The 19161-nt window shown below is 35.8% G+C and overlaps 1 protein-coding gene across 6 annotated transcripts in view; it reads left to right on the top strand.

Annotated features, from left to right (window-relative positions):
- Positions 1–19161, top strand: part of PTPRD (protein tyrosine phosphatase receptor type D) — a 2140681-nt gene that overhangs the window by 755653 nt on the left and 1365867 nt on the right. For all 6 annotated transcript variants that reach the window (XM_060014745.1, XM_060014746.1, XM_060014743.1 and 3 more), the window contains exon 7: positions 11713–11754. The gene's annotated coding sequence lies outside the window, so the exon portion shown is untranslated. The remainder of the gene's footprint in view (positions 1–11712; positions 11755–19161) is intronic.

The raw sequence follows: 19161 nt of genomic DNA, 5'->3' as shown, positions 1-19161 counted from the left end.
TTACCTGCCTGAATCTCTGTTATAATAGCTATAAAATTTTTGATGACATTTTATTTAAAAATTTTTTATAATTAATTAATTTTTATTATTAATTTAAAAATTTTTTGGGTGGGTTGGGTCTTTGTTGCTATGTGCTGGCCTTCATTAATTGTAGTGAGCGGGGGCCACTCCTCACCACAGTGCATGGGCTTCTCATTGCGGTTACCTCTCTGGTTGCGGAGCACGGGCTCTAGGCACGTGGGCTCAGTAGTTGTGGCAAACGGGCCCAGTTGCTCCGCAGCATGTGGGATCCTCCCGGACCAGGGCTTGAACCTGTGTCCCCTGCATTGGCAGGCGGACTCTCAACCCCTGGACAACCAGGGAAGTCCTGAAAACATTTTAGATCAACAAAAAAGTTGCAAAAAATGACATAGTAAAAAAAAAAAAAAATGACATAGTGTATATGTATATGCCCATCATCCAGCTTCCCCTAATGTTAACACATGACATAGTCATAACGACGTCTTTGTACAGTTGTATAGTTAACACTGGAACAATAGTACTAATTAACCCATGGTCCTTATTGGCATGTCACCACTTTTTTCCACAAATATGTTTTCTTCTGCTTCAGAATCCAAGTAGGATCCCAGATTATATTTAGTTGCTGTTTTCTTAGGTTCTGCTAATCTATGAAAGTTGCTAAATTTTTCCTTGTCTCTCATGACCTTACAACACTTGAGTAGTGGTCAGTTTCTTTGTAGAATGACTTTTGCTCTGGGTTTGTGTGATGCTTTTCATGATTAGATCAAGGTGAAGTATTTTTAGCAGTGCCACAAAAGCAGTGTTGTATCCTTCTCAGTGCATCATATAAGGAGGTATATGGTATGTTTTATCCCTCTGGATGTACTCAATTAAGGTAGCATGTGCCTAGTCTTTCCACTTTAAATTTACTACTTTTCCCTTAAAACTAAAAAAAAAAAAAAAAAAAAAATGGGAGAGATACTTTAAGGCTATGTGAATATCCTGCTTCATCCAATTATTTTAGCATCCATTGTTGAATTTTACCTGCAGCAGTTATTATTGTGATGTGTACCTGATGGTGATTTTGTATTTCCCTTATTATTTCTCTATTTATTATTATATAATAGGCTTTTTGTTACTTGCTATTACTATTAAGCAGAAAAAAAAATACGTTGTTTCTTATTTTTGTTCCTATTTATTAGTTAGGACTAGCATTCCTTCCAAAGGCTTTAGCTAACTTAGAGTTCTTTTTTCAAAACATGTTTTTAACTAAATTTTGCAGGTACAGTGAGTTACATTCATTCAAACCTTCCCCACACCAAACCCTGTTCATAACATCATATATATATATATATATATAGTTATGTATATATATGCTAGTAATATACATGGGCAAATATATATTGACATTGCAATTTTCTTCTAGTTTTAAGCCACCACAGCTCCGTTAAAGAACCAATGCTTTGTAATTGCTTTGAATGAGTCAATATGGTCTCTATTATGTCATTGATCTGCTAATTAAAAATTCTTAAAATAAGAAGTGCTATGATTATTTAATGATGATAAAATATCTGATGTGAGAGCTCCCTTATTAAAGTTTACCATAGCTTTGGGGGAAAAAAAATGTATAACAGGAACAAAGCAAACAGTACAGTGATTTGTAATTCTAGAAGGTGAGATTAGATCTTAAAGATTCATTTTTCCTTAAATATAAATTGTGGATACTATGGTTGGAAGTTTATTAACACCAAATCATAAAAAGCATGCAAACTTAATTGAAAATTATGTCACTAAATTTTCCCCCAGTATATACTTCAGAATTTTCCACAGTGTATTCTACAAATTCTAGATATTTCTGTGATATGTGAGTGCTTCAGAGACGGTGAGAAAAATTTCTAGATATGTTAGCTTCTGGCTCTGTGTAGCTACTAAATGTACTGTGTGTCAAAAAATAAGAAATTTTACTTTTAGATACATGAACAGCAAATATGGCTTTGGTCATCTTGCAGTAAACCTTTTGCACTCTTTTAAGCTTTCTGTGAATCAGTCTGATGACATCATGCAAATTACATTGTCTTATTTTGTGACTCCTGCAATTATTCAGCTTTATCATGGACTCACCAAGAAGTTTTTCCCCCCACTATTTAAAATCACTAATGGATTTGCAGCTAACCTTTGGCTTCAGTCTCGGTCGGTTGCCTTCAGTATCACTTGTGTATGCATTGAGCTGATAAGTACTGTGGTTCATTTTACTCTTGAGCAAACCAAGTTTAAGGAAAAAAGAAAACAGAAAAAAAAAAAAAAAAGAAATCAAAACTCCAGACCAATAATTACCTTAGCTTCAGATGAAGGTGGTGAAAAATCATTTGATTGCTTCCTAATTCTTGGCGAGATATAACAAAATAAGGTTTTGGGGAGGTGGAGGGTGAGAGGAGGGCCACACAGCAGAACGGAGGGGAGACAGCAAGGGCTCTGAAATAGCTTTCTTATGCTGCTTATTATGTCCTTGGATTCTTTCAAACTGCATTTTATTCTGTATTATCAGTTTGATAAAATTATAATTACAATGCATATCTTGGTTTAATCATGGATCCCTTCCCACATCAATGGCTATTCCTCAATATTCCCAGCATCATCATTTCACATTACATTTTAATTTGTTAGTTCATCAGGAAGAACAGTGTACCCTAGCATGTAAAGGATTACTCGTCATGACTCAGTAGGCTAACAAAGCTTTTGGTAAAAGGGGAAATCTAATGAAAAGAAAAAAGATTCTAGTCCTTCTAGGTCAAATTATTAGCTCAGATATTTCATGCAAGAGAGAAACTGAAAATTAATTTTTCTCATTGCACTGTATAATATACTTACTTAAAAAAAACTAAGGATATATAAAATACATATCTCCTATAATGAGCAAGAAAATATCATTTGAGAGTATAATACACAAACAGAATCTAAAGCAACTGTACTTTTAGAAATAACTAAGACTTAACTTTGCGTGGGAGAAAGCTTTTAATATTTCTCTCTTTTTTTTTAATTTTAAAAGAATAGAAAACATCCCTGGTAACCTGGCAAGAATTTAAACAAAATGATTAAATATAAAGGAGGAATAACAAAGTCCATGGTAATATGGTTATTTACCTTCATGTATCTAAATTACATTAGTTTATTTCTTGGGCTTGTCTACTCATACCTTAAACAATGTAAATCAGTTGACTGGTGTTTATAATTACCTGAAGAATAACGTTAAACTAGGCAAGTTCTATGGAAGTAAGTATACCAACCACAAAATAATGAAATTTCCTTTCATTTTGAAGATTTCCTGAGTATTCAACATAGCATTTTGACTTTAAATTGAGAATTACCTGTTAAACAATGGAATTTTTAACACTTTTGAGGACTTGACAGTATAGCACAGTTAAGGAGGTAAAACTCCTGAGTCAACCTTTTGTGTCCTTATTTTATTTTCCACGTGAATCACTCACAGCTACTTATGCTCATTGTAGAAGTTCTTCCCCAAAGACAGCATGTACTGGACGGAAAGGTCAGTACTTAAGGATCCAGTTTTAGGTCTGCCATTAATTACCCACGTAAGACTAAACAAATTCCTTAACTTCTCTCAGCCTAGGTTTCATGTTCTGTCAAGAGTTTGAGAAAAGATTCCTTCAATTTCCCTCAATAAATTTTTAATTTACCTCAATTTCGAAAGGTCTTTGTTTTTCAATAATTTTTTAAGTAGGCAAATGTGTTCCTTCACTCAGTGGGTCTGAAGGAGTTAGGGATTTTTAGAAAATCTTAATTTTTATCTGCTTTTTCAATTATAACTTCAGTAATGGCATCAAAATATATTGTAATGGCCTATCTATATCTATACATATGACAATAGACTGTATATCTTATGTCATCTAGCATGTGTTTACTAAGAGACTGCCATGTTCATTTGTGCATGTTCATACACACACACACACCAGGGTATATTTCTGGAGAAAGATTATCTAAATTGAGATATGACAAATAATAGAAGTTAGCTAATAGATAACAGGGGGAAGTAGTATTTTTAGGAAAAAGGAGGGTGTAAAAACCTACTGGACAGAAGGAATAGCCCTTTTGAGAAATTCTGAAAGTTCATTAAGGATAAACTTCGACTTCAAAAGTTTTAACCTAGTTTAGGGAAAGGAAACTAATATTTGTTGAGGGCCTACTCGGTTTTAGGCAGTATTTGTTGAGTTAGACTTGTTCTGTTATACTTGTTCTGATATATTACATATCTGCATGTAGCTCTTCAGAGACTCACATGTAACACTTTAATTAGGCAACTATTTATTATTGGTCAAAATGATCCAATTTAATTTTCTTCTTTCAGTCTCACCATTGCCATTTATTAATGAATCACGGTTAGCCCTTATTCCTGCCCTTGGAGTATCCTCTTTGTCCAGGCTTTTGTATCATCTCCCTTCTGATATGCAGATAGTATTTTAGACAATGACTCATGTACAAACCGCTTTGGGCTGATTCTGTTAAAGAATGTATTTCCACCCCTCCACAGTGGTATTCTAATTCTCTTTGTGTACACACTTGCAATTTATGCTTTTCACTTATTTTAATACATTTTACAAAGAATAGTAAGGTCTTTCTTTAAAATTAGTGTAAAATATTGATGTTTCTAAAATTATATATTTATATTCAGGAGGTATATTTATTCTTTGAACTATTCCTTTAGCTGTGTGTTTGTACACACACATATGTGTGTTTGTATGTGTGTTGGGGATAGGTAGGGGAAAATGGTACCAGACATACGTGGTCTTTTTTTCTCTTCTCAAATAAGAATTCTAAACTTCATTAAAAAAGTATTTTGATCATCTCATTTTATGTAGTATAAGATCTGAAACCCAGAGATAAGAGTGTATCTAGTTTTCTTCCGTAAGTTCCAGTGCTCTTAGAATAATACAGGTTAACCACGATAGCCTATCGTGAGCTTGTATATGACAAGGTACACATTTATTAAACTGCTCTTCAGTGGTGTCCAAAATATCCTCACATGGATGCTCAACTTAAAAGGTAGTTTTAGAGGATGACTAGAAAATTGAATTTATACCTTTCAACCCAGAGGATTTGAGAAAGTACTTACTATTTGGAAAACCTGTGCATAAAATTAGCTGGCTATTATCTAGTTAACGAGTAAGGTCTGCTGTCTGGTGTGCTGCGAAGTGGAAGTGAACGACTGTTGGCAAGAGGATATAAATGGTGTTTTATGAGGTTATATTGATCTTTTTGTTTTCAATTTAAGATTTTGAAAAAATAATTTTAAAGAAAAGGAAACATCTAGTGTAAGTCACCATCCCTATTCTAACATGTAACAGCTGATTAGGTTATTAAACTAACATGTTCAGTATTCTCTTGCAAAGTAAAAGGATTAGACTGTTTTGGATTTTTTTTTTTTTTGCACATGAAAAAGGAGCAACTAATAATAAATGATTCTATGAAACATAGTTAATTTTTTTATCCATTCATTCAACAGATGTCTTCTTAGTGCCTATTATGTGGCAGGTTGTGTTAGGTGCTAAATAAAAGAACTTACAAAGCATCGTCCCTTCTGTTTAGGAACTGATCAGTACTTTGGAAGAGACTTACTTTTAAAGCAACAATTGGAGTACAGGGTTATGGGTACAGGAATGCAAGGCATATAAGAGATACCTATTTTAGGGTCATATAGATAAGCTCAAGAAAAGAATCGAAAGCGGGATGGTATGAGCTGAGCTCAGAGAACAAGGAACAGAATATGAAAAACACAGAAGTGAAAGAACGTAACATATTCAGGGAATAGCAACTGTTTTTTTTTTTTTTTTTTGGAGTGGAAGGGTGATATGAGTGAATAGTGGGAAATGAGCAAGATAGGAACTATTTACTTCATGAAATGCCAAAACCAAGAAGTTTATATATTGTCTTAGGTGATGAAAAGCTCTTTTAGGACATTAGTGGGAGAAGGACAAACAGAATTTATGCTTGGGGTAATATGCCTATTATAGAATAGAAGATGGATTGGATGAGGAATTAAAGAAGAGAGATTAATTAGAAGATTCTAGCTTCTGGCTGCTGTATAAAACTCCCATCTACCACTCTTCTTCCCTAAAAAGTTTAGGTATAGAACTATAAATACTCAAAAATCAGTGAACCCTTAGATTGAAATTCTAATTATTTAATTCTACAATACAGAAAAGGATGTCAAATACTTTAAATGACTTGCAAACCAGAGGGTTTCCAACAAAGTTAGAATTTAGGACCCTGATCTCCTCTTTCTCAAAAAACACATATTAAAATTCACAAGGAACCAGCCCTTAAGCTTCATAGAAATATTTTACCGAAAGTATTAATGATGATGTGTCTGTGTTAGCAGTACCATAAAACAAGTGACCTTCACGGACAAAACTCTCTGTGGTTAAAATTAAAAAGACAAAGGAAAATTGGATCTGATTATTAATGTAATTAGCTGATGATCCAGTGGTGTGTCAGATCCTAAATGCTAGTTATTGACTGATGATAATGGAGCATTCACATCTTCAAACTGGTGCTCAAGTCCTGCTCTCAGAAATAATGAGAGAGCTGCTCCCTCCATCCTGCCTCCTTGCAAGGTGCTAATGCCGCATTCTGAACAAGGAGGTGCAAACCCAGCATACAGGAAGTGCTGCTCTTGCGCCACATTAAATCCACTGTTTTGTTTGCTGCTGCTGTAGGTTCTGTTTTTTTTTTTTTTTGAAAATTGGGCATTTTTGAAGTGCTGTCAAGAATATGATGGGGAAAGAATATTATAATCAACCCTTCTTAAGAATTGCCAGATTTACAGTATGTTCATAAACCTCAAACAAACAAGAAAATATGTTGAGTATAACCCACTACAGTGCTTAACATTTACACAGAATCTTTTTTAATAACCATTTTGAGGCTTCTGTTGGTGCCTATAACATTTAAAGTTATAATTTGGCAGCCATGTTGCTACTGGCTCCTTCAAACTAAAAATTTCAGTGTCTGATAAATAGAAATATAGAGAGCGACCACTTTATAGGTACATATATTTATTCAGGTGCATGACTTTAGTGGGCTGTTAAACTTGATAATATTCGCTGTGAGATTATTTAATCATCATCCCCTTTGAGGATAAGCGATTTGCCCAAGAACATAGGTTACTAAATAGTAAAACAATGTTTTATTTCTGAAAATAAGGATTTGCTAAAGAGTTTAGCACTTGGCAATCATGGTACAACAAGGTTTAGACTGTTCTATTCCAATAAAACAATGCATGTACCTCATAACAAAGGGGATAGATCAAAGTATGGAATATTCTTTAGTCTTTATGGCTTATGTCATGAGATGCTTGGTGATACCTCTGTTAGGAAATAAAGGAAGACTACCACTTGATCCTCCAAATGAGAAAGGAAAGTTGTAATTGGATGTCATCTTTGCCAGTTATTTTGGCTGTAAAATAGACAGAGGCAGTTCATTGCAAGAGTGAAGCAGTTGCCAGTTTGTAGTCACAGATTATAACTGTGGAGAATCTCTTTCTCCCTGCTCCTTCTGAGGTAATGCAGGACTCTGCTGAAAAAACTTATGTCTACTTCTTGGAATTGAATGTTTCACTAATTTATAAAAGGAGACTCTTCATTTTAGGGGGAGCAAGACTAAAGGGAATTCCTGAGTTTGGGGATTTAGTTTTACACAACGGAATGCTGTTGTATCCTGAAGTGTTCGCCTAAAACTGTAAAGGTCACTTTATATTCCTATGCTGTTAAATTGTTTTTGAAAATACGGTTACAAATTAAAGCACAATATTTCCTTATCTGTGGGAGCAATTCAGTTTCTGTATTATAAGATATTTAGCGTGTTTCCATTTTGCGGGGAGACGGGCTGGTGTAAATAACACTGAAATGGATTATCAGGATACATAAATGTTTGTGTCAGCATATGTTGATACGTCTTTTTGAGAGATTTCCAGAAGTGAAATAAGTGGGTGAAAGGGAGCAAATATCTTGTAGAGTTTGATAGGTGCTGGAAAATCGCTTTCCGATTTATACTACCACCAGCAATGAGTGAAGACGGCAATTTAATCACACCTGTTCATCACTATCAAAACAAAATATCGCAAAAGGCTTGCTTTATTAAAAATGGTATTATTTGCTTTTTGCAAACAAATTCCCTCAAAGATAGATATAGGCCAAGCTCTTCTCAGTAATTAAAATCTTTCTGTTAGACTCTTTCTTTAGGTCAGGAGAGAATCACTTTGAAAGTACATTTGGGGAGGCAGGAAACGGAAGCTATGTCCACTGATAGACAAGCCCTTGAAACCTGGAAAAATCAGGAGAGCATTGGTTATGCAATAAGCCCATAAAAGAGAAAGATAAGTATTAAATAGAAAATGGGAGAACACTGAAGGTAATATTTACTTCTGTTGCATGTTTGTGTATAGCTGCAATCTAACTTTGGAAATTACCAATTGCATTAGTTTTCTAGAGCTGTCATAACAGCATATCTGTTGAACTTGCTCCTGAAATTGGGTCATACATCAGTAGGGAAATGAAAATGGAGTGAAAATTTTCTCCGAGATAGGTTGAAAAATTAAGTCATTTTAAGGACCTAACATTTAAATAAGGTAATGAGGAGTAACTCTGCCGCACAGTTTTCTTTTGTTGTTGTTGCGGTACGCGGGCCTCTCACTGTTGTGGCCTCTCCCGTTGCCGAGCACAGGCTCGGGACGCGGAGGCCCAGCGGCCATGGCTCACAGGCCCAGCCGCTCCGTGGCATGTGGGATCTTCCCGGACCGGGGCAGGAACCCGTGTCCCCTGCATCTGCAGGCGGACTCTCAACCACTGAGCCACCAGGGAAGCCCCACATGATTGGTATTTTAAGCTGAAAAATTTTTTCTATGGAGGCCTGTCCTGTGAATTGTCGGCTGTTTAGCAGCGTCCATGGCCTCTAACCACTATATGCCTATAGTACCCTACACCGAGCTGTGACCAAAAATGTCTCCAGGGATTGCCAAATGTTCCAGGCCACGGAAGTGGCAGGAGGAAATTAGCCTTGGGAGAAAATGCCTGAGTTAAAACAGTTAAATGATGTCAATGAAATGATGATACACCACCTCCCCTTCACCACCATCAGCAGATCTAAAAAAAGAGCTGCTGGTCGAAACATAGTTTTCCAAATATATTGTCTATCAGGTTTGATATTTAGAATTTTCCTTATTGAGTCTATAGGTGTTGTATTCTTGTCTTTTTTATTCTTCCTTTTTTTTTCCATTTTCTCATCTCAAGTCTTTTTTTCCCTCCTAATTCTAGCCTATGCTAAGTTCATTTAAACCACTATTTTAAAATGTCTCCTCCCTTTCCTCCTGCAACTTATTTCCATTTATAGGAGTATATGTTCCTATCAGAAAAATCAGAGCAAACACCCTTAATCCTATCTTTAAAACCCCAATTATTCCTACTGGACAGAGGAATGGAGATTTTAGAATTTGGGGATTGTTTTTGCTGTGAATCCAGCCCTGACTTTGTTGATACCATGTTTTTCTGTGATAAATTCATTAGAGTCTGGCTGTAATGCTGACTGTCCAGAGTTTCGTACTTTCTCTTCACCCTATGCTTCTACTCCCATGGATGTTAGACAACTGGATCCTTGCTTGGCTGGGGAAAACTTTAAGTGCCTCCCTGTCATTTACCAAGGTTTTCTGTTCCTCTAGTCATGCCAGACCATAAGTAAAACACAGAACATGGAATGATAGCTTTTAAATACCACTTAAAATACCTCATTCCCCTGCCAAAACAAAACAAAACAAAAGACAAAAAGAATGCCACTTTTACTTTGATTTCTCTGAATTTCTTTCATGAATAAAGTTTCATTTTTTTTATGTGTTTCTCAGTTATTTTGCACTTAATTATAATTGTGTGAATATAAATATAATTGTATTAAAATAGAAGAAATATTGGGCTGGCCAAAATGTCTGTTTGGGTTTTTCCATAGCATGGTACCAAAAACCCAAATGAACTTTTTGGCCAACCCAATACAAACTTTTTCATACTGAGAGATGAATAGACTAGAAAGCATGAGTTAAAATATTTTTTAGATATTTAAATAATTTAATATATTTGAACTATTTTTACTTTTCAAACATTTTATAGTTTTTAATAGCTAATGTGTTTTGGCCACGTCCTATGCCCTAGGAAGGGTTCTAAGCAATTTATTTGTATTAACTCATTTAATCTTTACAACTTCATTGTAAGTGATAAACTGAGGCTAAGATAAGGTTATGTACATTGTCTAAATCCAAACTGGTTAGTAATCCAAGGACCAAAGTTCAACTCCCGAAAGTGTGAAATTCTAGTTTGGGCCATAAAATTTAAAAGATAGCCTAAATGTGTGTGTGTGTGTGTGTGTATTTTTTTAAGCAACAAAATCCTGTCACTAAGCATTACCTTATGTAGACCTTTCAAGTGAGAGAGGAAAAGTGTGTACGAATGTGTATGTGTTTGTGTATGCACTTGTACATGGCTACTTGGCTTGAATAATGGCTGAAGGAATGTTATAGGCAATGTGGAGTCTTGGTTTCTTCCCATCGCCCAGAAATTCCTGAGGCATTACCATATAAAAATGAGAACTTTGTAATTCAGAGTTTGAATCCAGTTTACTGGATTACCACTCCAGTGCCTTCTAGAACTAAATTCATTTAGGTTAGTGATCTTTACATATGGAAGAAAACATTATATTTATTTCTATTTTATAGGTGCTATTTATTATTCATGGTTAAATTTTTATCCCAACATACTGGTAGAGGTCACAAAGGAAGTTTTTTTCTCTGTTTTTTTTCCCCCACATCTGGAAATTTCAGGCAGATAGAATGTCAAAAACCATGAATGAAGTAAGTGGTTCTTTCATTTTGCATTTAATTGAAGTCCTTGTAATTAGTATTATCACATTTGCAACAAGGGTTCTTAGATTTAGATCTGTCCTTTTATGTGGGTGAGTCTCTGGACGTATTTGGAAATGTGTCACTGCATCTAATAGAATAATAAAATACAAATGATGGAAATATTGGGCTTTAGCACAGCAATATGTGATTCTGTTTCCTCTTTTGATTTCTAAAGTACTCCAGTTCATTTGAACATATTTACATCTATTATCTGCACATATTTTAGTCTCACTACCTGAAAGTTTGAAACATTATTACTGTGAAAATGATTCTCTGTTAACTTTAATTGGTGCACTGATGCCACTTTTTGATCAACAAATATTCTAAGGTTTTTATTATTATAAAATCTGTTTAACCTGCCTCTTCATCTTCCTGTTTTGAACATAGTAATTCATTTAGGATTTTTGAAATGTGGTGTCTGAATTTTTGCCTAAATTTGACTTTTATGTATCAGGAGCTAAATTTGCTTCTATATTTCTTTCTGGGAAAAAAAAATATTTTAAGACATAAAGGAATAGAGCTCCTTTGGAGATTCAGATTGAGAGATATATCAGAGTATTTATCTCTAGTCCTTTTTTTCTTAATGAACTTCATCTAAAAAAGACAAAAGATAGACCATCTTTTTGAAGTTAATGGGGAGATACCCATTTTGAGCAATGATTGAGGTTTAAACCATGTCTTGTTTTATGTATTGGTATTTCTCAATCTGTTTGTAATACTAAATATATTAATAAAAATATATATATTTTTTACAATAGGTTCCTGTCCTGAGACCACAGCAGGATGTGCCTTGGACAAAGGTATGCACATTTAAAATATATTTCAAATTTTCTTCATGAGTAAAGTATAAAAATGTTATAATAATTACATTATTGTCTCAGGCTTAGATATATGGAATTATAATACATGTTTATGTATATGATATATACTCTTTCATCTGGCAAAATATGATTCTAATGGTAAAGTATCAGAATAAAATATCTGATTATTAAATACATAGCATTGCCTGGCCACAGAATGCCTTAATCCACACAACCTATATTCAAAGGACTATTGTCGCTAATGCTCTTGCAAGTAAAACAGTGGAACTATTCTAAGGCTGATGGAAGGTATTTAACACAGTCTTTAATGACGCTGATGAGTAAATTACTGAAATAGGATATAGGTCAGTTAAATTACCAGTCAAGAATTACCTAAGAGTGTCTAGGTTTTGGTGAATCAAATGGTGAAATTAGTTTAAAATTACAAATCAGTGTGAAAATAGGAAGCAAACAGGAAAATAAACACACACGCACAGCTAAATAAGTATATAAATGAACTATATGAAAGATAAGGCGGCCAGTATAAGGCTGATACAGGATGCCTATGATTTCCTACCATGGGTAAAACTGATAGCTAGTGGGAACCTGCTCTGTAGCACAGGGAGCTCAGCTAGGTGCTCTGTGATGACCTAGATGGGTGGGACGGGCGGAGGGTGGGAGAGAGGGGATGTATGTATACATATAGCTGATTCACTTCATTGTACAGCAGAAACTAACACAACATTGTAAAGCAACTCTACTCCAATTTAAAAAAAATGGAACAAAGAACATTATAAAGATCAAGAACTGCAATAGCCTTGAATCCTAAGAGGGAGCTGAAAAGAAAGTGTATATAATGAATAAAAAGTACTTGGTGGGAGCTCTGAGTTAAGACCAAAGGAACTAAGATTGTCAGGGACTGTAATGGAGAAAGGCGAAGACAGATGAAAGTGAAAATGAAACTCACAAATAGAAGCTATTAAAACTCACTATGGAGAAAGCATGAGAAGACTTGCTTGAATTAACACGTGAGGAATTTAAATGATAAAGTATTGATAGAAGGTTTGATGTTGTTTATTTAGAGGTATTTAAGTATCAAATGGATTTACAAATGTCTGATTATAATTTCTCTAAAGCTTCTCTAGATCATTTCCTCTACCTGGGGGTCCTTCCAACCCCACACAGAAACTGGCAAGGCAGTTCTTTTTATTTTTCTGCATGATAAAGTAATTTTATATTGAAAGAAAAGTTGTAAGTTGGTTTGTGGTTATAAGAAAAATGTGGCTATATGCACTAACATGAATAATAATTGATGTCTGTATGCATAGTTTTGGGGGAAATATTCTTATATACACATTTATATTTTAAATTTGGCTCTAAATATATGGTGTGTGTTCCACATTACCCTTATATGAAAGAATAAGCTATTCATCTGCATATATGGATAATTTTCTGAGATTGTAATATTGAAATACACTTAGTTTTTTTCTTGACTCTTTTTTTTTTTTTTTTTTATTAACATCTTTATTGGGGTATAATTACTTTACAATGGTGTGTTAGTTTCTGCTTTATAACAAAGTGAATCAGTTATACATATACATATGTTCCCATATCTCTTCCCTCTTGCGTCTCCCTCCCTCCCACCCTCCCTATCCCACCCCTCCAGGCTGTCACAGAGCACCGAGCCAATATCCCCGTGCCATGCGGCTGCTTCCCTCTAGCTATCTACCTTACTACGTTTGTTAGTGTGTATATGTCCATGACTCTCTCTCGCCCCGTCACAGCTCACCCTTCCCCCTCCCCATAACCTCAAGTCCGTTCTCTAGGAGGTCTGCGTCTTTATTCCTGCCTTACCCCTAGGTTCTTCATGACATTTTTTTTTTTCTTAAATTCCATATATATGTGTTAGCATACTGTATTTGTCTTTTTCGTTCTGACTTACTTCACTGTGTATGACAGACTCTAGGTCTATCCACCTCATTACAAATAGCTCAATTTCGTTTCTTTTTATGGCTGAGTAATATTCCATTGTATATATGTGCCACATCTTCTTTATCCATTCATCCGATGATGGGCACTTAGGTTGTTTCCATCTCCGGGCTATTGTAAATAGAGCTGCGATGAACATTTTGGTACATGACTCTTTTTGAATTTCGGTTTTCTCAGGGTATATGCCCAGTAGTGGGATTGCTGGGTCATATGGTAGTTCTATTTGTAGTTTTTTAAGGAACCTCCATACTGTTCTCCATAGTGGCTGAACCAATTCACATTCCCACCAGCAGTGCAAGAGGGTTCCCTTTTCTCCACACCCTCTCCAGCATTTATTGTTTCTAGATTTATTGATGATGGCCATTCTGACTGGTGTGAGATGATATCTCATTGTAGTTTTGATTTGCATTTCTCTAATGATTAATGATGTTGAGCATTCTTTCATGTGTTTGTTGGCAGTCTGTATATCTTCTTTGGAGAAATGTCTATTTAGGTCTTCTGCCCATTTTTGGATTGGGTTGTTTGGTTTTTTGTTGTTGTTGAGCTGCATGAGCTGCTTGTAAATTTTGGAGATTAATCCTTTGTCAGTTGCTTCATTTGCAAATATTTTCTCCCATTCTGAGGGTTGTCTTTTGGTCTTGTTTATGGTTTCCTTTGCTGTGCAAAAGCTTTGAAGTTTCATTAGGTCCCATTTGTTTATTTTTGTTTTTATTTCCATTACTCTAGGGGGTGGGTCAGAAAGAATCTTGCTGTGATTTATGTCATAGAGTGTTCTGCCTATGTTTTCCTCTAATAGTTTGATAGTTTCTGGCCTTATATTTAGGTCTTTAATCCATTTTGAGCTTATTTTTGTGTATGGTGTTAGGGAGTGTTCTAATTTCATTCTTTTACATGTACCTGTCCAGTTTTCCCAGCACCATTTATTGAAGAGGCTGTCCTTTTTCCACTGTACATTCCTGCCACCTTTATCAAAGATAAGGTGTCCATATGTGCATGGGTTTATCTCTGGGCTTTCTATCCTGTTCCATTGATCTATCTTTCTGTTTTTGTGCCAGTACCATACTGTCTTGATAACTGTAGCTTTGTAGTATAGTCTGAAGTCAGGGAGCCTGATTCCTCCAGTTCCTTTTTTTGTTCTCAAGATTGCTTTGGCTATTCGGGGTCTTTTGTGTTTCCATACAAATTGCGAAATTTTTTGTTCTAGTTCTGTGAAAAATGCCAGTGGTAGTTTGATAGGGATTGCATTGAATCTATAGATTGCTTTGGGTAGTAGAGTCATTTTCACAATGTTGATTCTTCCAATCCAAGAACATGGTATATGTCTCCATCTATTTGTATCATCTTTGATTTCTTTCATCAGTGTCTTATAATTTTCTGCATACAGGTCTTTTGTGTCCTTAGGTAGGTTTATTCCTAGATATTTTATTCTTTTTGTTGCAGTGGTAAATGGGAGTGTTTTCTTGATTTCACTTTCAGATTTTTCATCACTAGTGTATAGGAATGCCAGAGATTTCTGTGCATTAATTTTGTATCCTGCTACTTTACCAAATTCATTGATTAGCTCTAGTAGTTTTCTGGTAGCATCTTTAGGCTTCTCTATGTATAGGATCATGTCATCTGCAAACAGTGACAGCTTTACTTCTTCTTTTCCGATTTGTATTCCTTTTATTTCCTTCTCTTCTCTGATTGCTGTGGCTAAAACTTCCAAAACTATGTTGAATAAGAGTGGTGAGAGTGGGCACCCTTGTCTTGTTCCTGATCTTAGTGGAAATGCTTTCAGTTTTTCACCATTGAGGATGATGTTTGCTGTGGGCTTGTCGTATATGGCCTTTATTATGTTGAGGAAAGTTCCCTCTATGCCTACTTTCTGCAGGGTTTTTATCATAAATGGGTGTTGAATTTTGTCAAAAGCTTTCTCTGCATCTATTGAGATGATCATATGGTTTTTCTCCTTCAGTTTGTTAATATGGTTTATCACATTGATAGATTTGCGTATATTGAAGAATCCTTGCATTCCTGGAACAAACCCCACCTGATCATGGTGTATGATCCTTTTAATGTGCTGTTGGATTCTGTTTGCTAGTATTTTGTTGAGGATTTTTGCATCTATGTTCATCAGTGATATTGGTCTGTAGTTTTCTTTCTTTGTGACATCCTTGCCTGGTTTTGGTATCAAGGTGATGGTGGCCTCGTAGAATGAGTTTGGGAGTGTTCCTCCCTCTGCTATATTTTGGAAGAGTTTGAGAAGGATAGGTGTTAGCTCTTCTCTAAATGTTTGATAGAATTCGCCTGTGAAGCCATCTGGTCCTGGGCTTTTCTTTGTTGGAAGATTTTTAATCACAGTTTCAATTTCAGTGCTTGTGATTGGTCTGTTCATATTTTCTATTTCTTCCTGATTCAGTCTTGGCAGGTTGTGCATTTCTAAGAATTTGTCCATTTCTTCCAGATTGTCCATTTTATTGGCATAGAGTTGCTTGTAGTAATCTCTCATGATCTCTTTTATTTCTGCAGTGTCAGTTGTTACCTCTCCTTTTTCATTTCTAATTCTATTGATTTGAGTCTTCTCCCTTTTTTTCTTGATAAGTCTGGCTAGTGGTTTATCTATTTTGTTTATCTTCTCAAAGAACCAGCTTTTAGTTTCATTGATCTTTGCTATTGTTTCCTTCATTTCTTTTTCATTTATTTCTGATCTGATTTTTATGATTTCTTTCCTTCTGCTAGCTTTGGGGTTTTTTTGTTCTTCTTTCTCTAATTGCTTGAGGTGCAAGGTTAGGTTGTTTATTCTAGATGTCTCCTGCTTCTTAAGGTGGGCTTGTATTGCTATAAACTTCCCCCTTAGAACTGCTTTTGCTGCATCCCACAGGTTTTGGGTCGTTGTGTCTCCATTGTCATTTGTTTCTAGGTATTTTTTGATTTCCTCTTTGATTTCTTCAGTGATCACTTCATTATTAAGTAGTGTATTGTTTAGCCTCCATGTGTTTGTATTTTTTACAGATCTTTTCCTGTAATTGATATCTAGTCTCATGGCGTTGTGGTCAGAAAAGATACTTGATACAATTTCAATTTTCTTAAATTTGCCAAGGCTTGATTTGTGACCCAAGATATGATCTATCCTGGAGAATGTTCCGTGAGCACTTGAGAAAAATGTGTATTCTGTTGTTTTTGGATGGAGTGTCCTATAAATATCAATTAAGTCCATCTTGTTTAATGTATCATTTAAAGCTTGTGTTTCCTTATTTATTTTCATTTTGGATGATCTGTCCATGGGTGAAAGTGGGGTGTTTAAGTCCCCTACTATGAATGTGTTACTGTCAATTTCCCCTTTTATGGCTGTTAGTATTTGCCTTATGTATTGAGGTGCTCCTATGTTGGGTGCATAAATATTTACAATTGTTATATCTTCTTCTTGGATCGATCCCTTGATCATTATGTAGTGTCCTTCTTTGTCTCTTTTAATAGTCCTTATTTTAAAGTCTATTTTGTCTGATATGAGAATTGCTACTCCAGCTTTCTTTTGGTTTCCATTTGCATGGAATATCTTTTTCCATCCCCTTACTTTTAGTCTGTATGTGTCTCTAGGTCTGAAGTGGGTCTCTTGTAGACAGCATATGTAAGGGTCTTGTTTTTGTATCCATTCAGCTAATCTGTGTCTTTTGGTGGGAGCATTTAGTCCATTTACATTTAAGGTAATTATCGATATGTATGTTCCTATTCCCATTTTCTATATTGTTTTGGGTTCGTTATTATAGGTCTTTTCCTTCTCTTGTGTTTCTTGCCTAGAGAAGATCCTTTAGCATTTGTTGTAAAGCTGGTTTGGTGGTGCTGAACTCTCTCAGCTTTTGCTTGTCTGTAAAGGTTTTTATTTCTCCATCAAATCTGAATGAGATCCTTGCTGGGTAGAGTAGTCTTGGTTGCAGGTTTTTCTCCTTCATCACTTTCAGTATGTCCTGCCACTCCCTTCTGGCTTGTAGGGTTTCTGCTGAAAGATCAGCTGTTAACCTTATGGGGATTCCCTTATGTGTTATTTGTTGTTTTTCCCTTGCTGCTTTTAATATGCTTTCTTTGTATTTAATTTTTGACAGTTTGATTAATATGTGTCTTGGCGTATTTCTCCTTGGATTTATCCTGTATGGGACTCTCTGTGCTTCCTGGACTTGATTAACTATTTCCTTTCCCATATTAGGGAAGTTTTCAACTATAATCTCTTCAAATATTTTCTCAGTCCCTTTCTTTTTCTCTTCTTCTTCTGGAACCCCTATAATTCGAATGTTGGTGCGTTTAATGTTGTCCCAGAGGTCTCTGAGACTGTCCTCAGTTCTTTTCATTCTTTTTTCTTTATTCTGCTCTGCAGTAGTTATTTCCACTATTTTATCTTCCAGGTCACTTATCCGTTCTTCTGCCTCAGTTATTCTGCTATTGATCCCATCTAGAGTATTTTTAATTTCATTTATTGTGTTGTTCATCATTGCTTGTTTCATCTTTAGTTCTTCTAGGTCCTTGTTAACTGATTCTTGCATTTTGTCCATTCTATTGTCCATTCTATCTCCAAGATTTCGGATCAACCTTACTATCATTATTCTGAATTCTTTTTCAGGTAGACTGCCTATTTCCTCTTCATTTGTTAGGTCTGGTGCATTTTTATCTTGCTCCTTTATCTGCTGTGTGTTTTTCTGTTTTCTCATTTTGCTTATCTTACTGTGTTTGGGGTCTCCTTTTTGCAGGCTGCAGGTTCGTAGTTCCTCCTGTTTTTGATGTCTGTCTCCAGTGGCTAAGGTTGGTTCAGTGGGTTGTGTAGGCTTCCTGGTGGAGGGGACTAGTGCCTGTGTTGTGGTGGAAGAGGCTGGATCTTGTCTCTCTAGTGGGCAGGTTCACGTCTGGTGGTGTGTTTTGGGGTGTCTGTGGCCTTATTATGATTTTAGGCAGCCTCTCTGCTAATGGGTGGGGTTGTGTTCCTGTTTTGCTAGTTGTTTGGCACAGGTTGTCCAGCACTGTGGCTTGCTGGTCGTTGAGTGAAGCTGGGTGCTGGTGTTAAGATGGAGGTCTCTGGGAGATTTTCGCCGTTTGATATTATCTGGAGCTGGGAGGTCTCTTGTGAACCAGTGTCTTGAAGTTGGCTCTCCTACCTCAGAGGGAGAGCCCTGCCTCCTGGCTGGAGCACCAAGAGCCTTTCATCCACACGGCTCAGAATAAAAGGGAGAAAAAGTAGAGGGAATTAGTAGACGTATGAGGAAAGAAAGAAGGAAAGGAGGGAAGGAAGGAGGGAAGGAAGGAAGGAAGGAAGAAAGAAAGAAAGAAGCAAAGAAGGAAAGAAGGCAAGAAGGAACGAAAGGAGGGAGGGAGGGAGGGAGGAAGGAAGGAGGGAAAGAAGTAAAAACTAAAAGAAAGAAGATACAGTAAAAATAAAATAAAGTATAATAA

The sequence above is a fragment of the Delphinus delphis genome, chromosome 6 (genome assembly GCF_949987515.2).
Source record: "Delphinus delphis chromosome 6, mDelDel1.2, whole genome shotgun sequence".
Lineage (NCBI taxonomy): Eukaryota > Metazoa > Chordata > Mammalia > Artiodactyla > Delphinidae > Delphinus > Delphinus delphis.
This window is presented reverse-complemented; position numbering and strand designations above follow the sequence as displayed.